The sequence below is a fragment of the Capricornis sumatraensis genome, chromosome 4, assembly GCF_032405125.1.
Source record: "Capricornis sumatraensis isolate serow.1 chromosome 4, serow.2, whole genome shotgun sequence".
Classification (NCBI taxonomy): Eukaryota; Metazoa; Chordata; class Mammalia; order Artiodactyla; family Bovidae; genus Capricornis; species Capricornis sumatraensis.
This window is the reverse complement of record NC_091072.1, coordinates 13,997,391-14,003,493: the sequence shown is the minus strand read 5'-3', so window position 1 is coordinate 14,003,493 and position 6,103 is coordinate 13,997,391. Positions and strand designations below refer to the sequence as shown.

Sequence of the window (6,103 nt, the reverse complement as noted above, 5' to 3'; positions counted from 1 at the left end):
AATTCAAGTGTGTGTGTGTCTGAATGCCCATGTGAGTCTGCGTGAGTGAAAGTGAGAAAGAGAAAGAGAAAACAACCTAAAAAGATACAAAGAGAGGGTAAGAGAATAGAAGGTCGAAAATGGACATTGCAGAATGCCTGTGGTCTGGAGATGCATGATGTGAAAATATTCCCTGGGTACCAACTGATGATTTTCCTTCTCAACCCTTTAGCAATGCAGATGGTCTTTGACTTTGACTTAAAATTTTCACCATTATGATGACATGAAAGCGATAGGAATTCAGTAGAAAGTATACTTGGGGTTTTGATCCTTTTTTGGGTGAGCCTTGTGCAGTACAATCCTCTCTGGTGTTTCTAGGCAGGGCCGCCTCAGCTCCCAGGAAGGCCACTGGGAGTTGATCACGAGGGTGAGCAACTGACACACACACAACCATTCTGCACCCACAGAGCCCCTCTGTTTTTTCACTTTCAGTACAGTATTCAATCGATTAAATGAGATACCCAAGACTTCACTATAAAACGAGGTTTGTGTTCAATGCTTTTGCCCAACTCTGGGCTAGCGGAAGTGTTCTGTGCACGTTTAAGGTAGGCTAGGTCAAGCTATGATGTTCAATAAGTTAGTCGTATCAGATGTATTTTTGGCTTAACAGTATTTTCAACTTGCAATGGGTTTATTGGATTGTAAAGTGACAGTCACTCAGTCGTGTCTGACACTTTGTGACCCCATGGACTGTAGCCCACTCTGTCCGTGGAATTCTCCAGGCAATGAAGTGGGTTGCCATTTCCTTCTCCAGGGGAATCTTCCCAACCCAGGGATCGAACCCAGGTCTCCCACATTGCAGGCAGACTCTTAAGCAACTGAGCCACCAGAGAAGCCTTCCTCTGCCCATGGGTTTCTCCAGGCAAGACTACTGGAGTGGGTTGCCATTACTTTCTCCAGGGAATCTTCCCAACCCAGGGATCGAATCCAGGTCTCTCTCATTGCCGGTAAATTCTTTGCCAACTGAGCCGCCAGGGAAACACCATACTTCATTGTAAACCGAGGAAGATCATGTGATCTGCAGTTCTCAATCCCAGCAGGCGTTAGAATCAAGTGGAGGGTTTGCTTAAACACAGATTGCTGGCCTACTTCCCCTGTTCCCGGAGCTTCTGACTCAGGCGGCCTGCGGTGAAGCCGGGAGTTCGCATTTCTATCAGGTTCACAGGGAAGGCCGATTCTGCACGCTGATCTAACCCCAGTGCAGCAGCATTCTACGGTATGTCTTTATTTTCTCTCACAGTTTATAGATGAGGAAACAGCAGCCTCCATACAACAAGCAGATCCAGGCATTGTGACTTCAATTCCAGGCTACACAATACAAATCAAAGTGGTGTTTAGAAAGCAGATCTTTCTCGAGATTGGCCCTCGTTGGCCTGTCAATCATTTACAGCTAACCAGAACTTGGGTCAAATGTATTTCAGTCCAGAGACACCGTCATCCCAGGATGTGATGAACAGATCTTTCATACTGATGTTTTTCACTATGCATAGCTGTCTTAAGCATGCTGAGAAGCTTGTTATACTGCCAGTTTTTCTCACATTTTAATAATTTAAAATCTCAGCTTTTTCTTATTTTAAAAATATAGTTTGTGCATGTAGAAAATAAAATAATTGTGTAATGAAGAAAATAACAACTTTTAGTTTTCTTTCCTGGAAATAATCATGGTCAATGTTTTAAAGATTTTGAGGTTAAGTTTTTAATAGAGTTGTATAAGCTTTTTTCTTTCCTTGAGTCTTTTTTTTTAAAGCAGATTTATTGATTCATATATTCAGAGGAATATAGAATTCATATACCATATAATTCACCCATTTAAAATGTACAATTCAATGGCTTTTCATGTAGTCACAAAGCTGTGGAAGTATCACCACAATTAATTTGGGAACATTTTCATCACCCTAAAAGAAACAGTCACTCCCGCCCCCTCTCCCCTCCCACCCAATCCTCCAGGCATGGAAACTACTAATATGCTTTCTGTCTCCATGGATTTGCCTGTTCTGGTTAACTGGAATCATATGATACTTGTTCTTGTGACTGCCTTCTTTCATTTAACCTATGTTTTTTCAAGGTTCATCTATGTTATAAACACATATCGGTACTTCAGTACTAATTACTGTTGAATAATATTACATTGTATGGATATACTATGTTTATCTATCCATCAGTGGACTATTTGGGTTATTTTCACCTCTTGAATACTGTGACTAATGCTTTGACACTTGTGTACAAGTTTCTGTGTGGATGTATGTTTTCTATTTTCTTGTGTGTGTGTGTGTATAAGAGAGAGAGAGCAAGCGAGGAGTGAAATTCCTGTAGTACACAGTTACTCTGTTTTTAACTTTCTCAGAAGCTGTCAAACAATTTTCAAAGCTGCACCATTTTACATCATTAAGAGCAATGTATGAGGGTTTTAATTTCTCCCCATCTTTGCCAACACTTGTAATCAGACTTTTTAACTGGACACATCCTTGCGCCTGTGAAGTAGTATCATAAGGTGGTTTTGCTTTTCATGTCCTTAATAACTAATGATGTTAAGTATCAGTTCATATGCTAGTTGATGACTTGTGGAGCTTCTTGGGGAAATGTCCATTCAGATCCCTTGCCTCTTTTAAAATTTGTTTCTGCATCATTTTGTGAATAAATTGTAGAAGTTCTTTATCTATTCTGGATATAATTCCTTTATCAGATAAATGATTTGCAAGTATTCATTCCCATTTTATGGGCTTTTTACTATCTTGAAAGTTGTCTCCACTTCCTTTGAAGCACAAATGATTTTTTTCTTTTGATGAAGTTCAGATAATTTTCTTCTTTTTTCACTTGAGCTTTTAGATTCACATCTAAGAAGGTTTTGCCTAATCTATGATCATGAAAACTGACTCCTATATTTCCTTTTTAAAGTTTAAAAGTTTTAGCTCTCATATTTTGGTGTATGATACATTTTGAGTTAGCATTTGCTTATGATGTAAGAAAAGGGCCCAACTTCATTCTTTATTCTTTTGTATATGAATATCCAGTTGACCCAGCACACGTTCAAAAAACTATTCCTTTCCTCACTTACTTGTGTATAATGCTTCTATCATACATTTATATACCTGGAATTTTTCAGGACATTTCTCTATGGCTTTAGGTATATTCCCCAATCTATTTTAAATGACAAGTTATTATCCTTTGGTAAATGTATCTTCCTACCTGCACACAGGAATTAATTTAGGAAACTGCCTGGCCTGAACTAGATGTCCTATACTGACCATGTGACTTCATATCTCTTGATCATACCTAATTCACTGAGGTGTTGGGGTTACAGGGAGGTATCCACTCTACAAGTTCAGAATCCTTGGAAAGATGGAATCAGGAAGAGGCAGATGTTAGCTTTTTAGTATTGATAAGGAGATTGGAAAACATGACTCAAGAACATTGGTCAAATAGTTTTGTAACATTCTCTCATCTTTGTCCAAAATCTAGATCTTGGGGAAGGCAACCTGCATGAAATATTGGTTCAATAAAGCAAGACGTTTCACAGATCCAGAGTGGAAAGCAAAGGGGAGAGCCACCTGGTTCTTACTGTCCCACCTGAGAAATAGGAACGAGTGACCATCACCCCCACAGGAAAATACAGCCAGAGCAAAGAAACCAGGACTGTAACTCAGGGCACTCTTTTTCACACTTTAGCCTGCATTAGAATCCGCTGGGGGGATGGCTACATTCATTTATTGTTTTCATTTTGAAATAATTTTAGACAAAGAACAGTAGCAAAAACAGTTTCCCTATACTCTCCACCTGTGCTCGCTTCGGCAGCACATATACTAAAATTGGAAGGAAACAGAGAAGATTAGCATGGCCCCTGTGCAAGGATGACACGCAAATTTGTGAAGCGTTCCATATTTTTGCTGGGAGGGATTGGGGGCAGGAGGAGAAGGGGACGACTGAGGATGAGATGGCTGGATGGCATCACGGACTCGATGGACGTGAGTCTGAGTGAACTCTGGGAGATGGTGATGGACAGGGAGGCCTGGCGTGCTGCGATTCATGGGATCGCAAAGAGTCGGACAGGACTGAGCGACTGAACTGAACTGAACTAGTCATCCCTAGAAAATGAAAGTGAAGTTGCTCAGTCGTGTCCGACTTTTTGCGACCCCGTGGACTGTAGCCCACCAGGCTCCTCCCTCCATGGGATTCTCCAGGGAAGAGTACTGCAGTACGTTGCCATTTCCTTCTCTAGGGGATCTTCCCAACCCAGGGATCGAACACGCGTCTCCCACATTTCAGGCAGACGCTTTAACCTCTGAGCCACCAGGGAAGCAACTCATCCCTAAGCAGAGCACAATTATCAACACCAAGAAACTACACTGACACAGTCATATTGCCAACCTATAGACCTTATTCAAATCTCACCAGTTTTCCCAGTTATAGTCCTTCCTTCCCCTCACCCCTCACCCCCCATTCCAAGGATATAATTCAATGTCTCACATTTTTATTTAATTGGAGCATCTGCCTGCAATGTGGGAGACCTGGGTTCAATCCTTGGGTTGGGAAGATCCCCTGGAGAAGGAAATGGCAAGCCACTCCAGTATTCTTGCCTGGAGAATCCCATGCACGGGGAAGCCTGGTGGGCTACAGTCCACAAGGTCGCAAAGAGTCGGACACGACTGAGCGACTTCACTTTCACTTTCTTTCACTTTCACTTTCTTTCACTTTCACTTAGTACCCTCCAACTCTGTGAGAGTCCATTCATTTCTTTCAAAGAGTACTGTTCAGATATTTTATTGAATGTCCCTAACTTGCAAATACAGATAGTTTTACTTGTTAACCCCCTTCCTTATGCCCCTGATTGGTTTCTCTAGTCTAATTGAATAGGCTAATATCTCAAATACAATTTGAATAACAGCAAAAGTAGCCTCCTTGACTTGCTTCTGAATCTAGTGGAAATGCCTCTAGTGTTTGCCCATTAAGTAAGATAGTGGCTTTAGGATGAGTTACACATACTTTATGATTTTATGAAAGTAGCCTTCAATTTCTATTTTATTGAATGTTTTTATTTTGGGTGGGTATCAAATTTTGTAAAAGGCTTCAGCATATAAAAAAATATAATTGTTTCCTTAGATATATTAATAAATGATGTCAATGGATTTTCTAATAATAAACCTAAACTGCATTCCTGGAATACATTCCACTTGGTGATACTGTACTACATTCTCATGGTGATACTGAATCTGTTTGCTAACATTTTACCCGAGTAAAATTTACTAGTTTGTCCTTAATATTCATAAGTGATATTGGTCTTTTTCTTTTATACTGTTTTATAGGTTTTCTTTTTTGCTATTTTATACTGCTTTATAGTTATAGATGTCAATATTATCACTGCTTCATAAGAATAACTAGAAAGTTTTTCTTGACTTAGAAGGCTCTTGAACTAAAGAACCCTGGAACGATCTGTCACTGGAAAGAAGGAAGAAAGTAAAACAGGGTAGGATCCTACCAGGGAGAGAAGTTAACTATATGATCTAGAGATTATCATTCTTAGTGAAGTAAGTCAGAAAGAGAAAGACAAGTACTGTATGATATTACTTATATGTGGAATCTAAAATATGATACAAATCAATGTATCTATGAATCAAAAAGAGATACAGAGAACAGGCTTGTGATTTTACCCAAGGCGGAGAGGGGGTAGCAGAGGGAAGGAATTGGAGTTAGCAAACGCAAACTGTTACATATAGGATGGATTAAACAAAAAGATCATACTGAACAGCATAAGAACTATATTCAACATTCTATGACAAACCATAATGGAAAAGAATATGAAAAAGAATACACACATGCACACATACCTGAGTCACTTTGCTGTACAGAAAAATCAACACAACATTGGAAATCAACTATACTTCAATAAAATTAAACAAAACAAATCATCTTTCTACAGATGTTTAGATAGCAAACAGTCTTAGAAGACAGTTTCTAGAACCCTCTGGAGCAAAGGCAGGTTTGATTAAAGCTTAAGATGGTAGAGCAAGCATTTTCCTCCAGAACAACAGGAAATACAATTACACCCATTGTAGGAGATTGGGTTCCT

General features: G+C 39.6%; 1 non-coding gene across 1 annotated transcript; it reads left to right on the top strand.

Moving 5' to 3' along the window:
* Nucleotides 1-3,815: 3,815 nt before the first annotated feature.
* On the top strand, nt 3,816-3,922 carry LOC138079466 (U6 spliceosomal RNA). Its single transcript, XR_011144927.1, has one exon. It is a non-coding gene; the product is annotated as a U6 spliceosomal RNA (small nuclear RNA).
* The last annotated feature ends 2,181 nt before the right edge of the window (nt 3,923-6,103 follow it).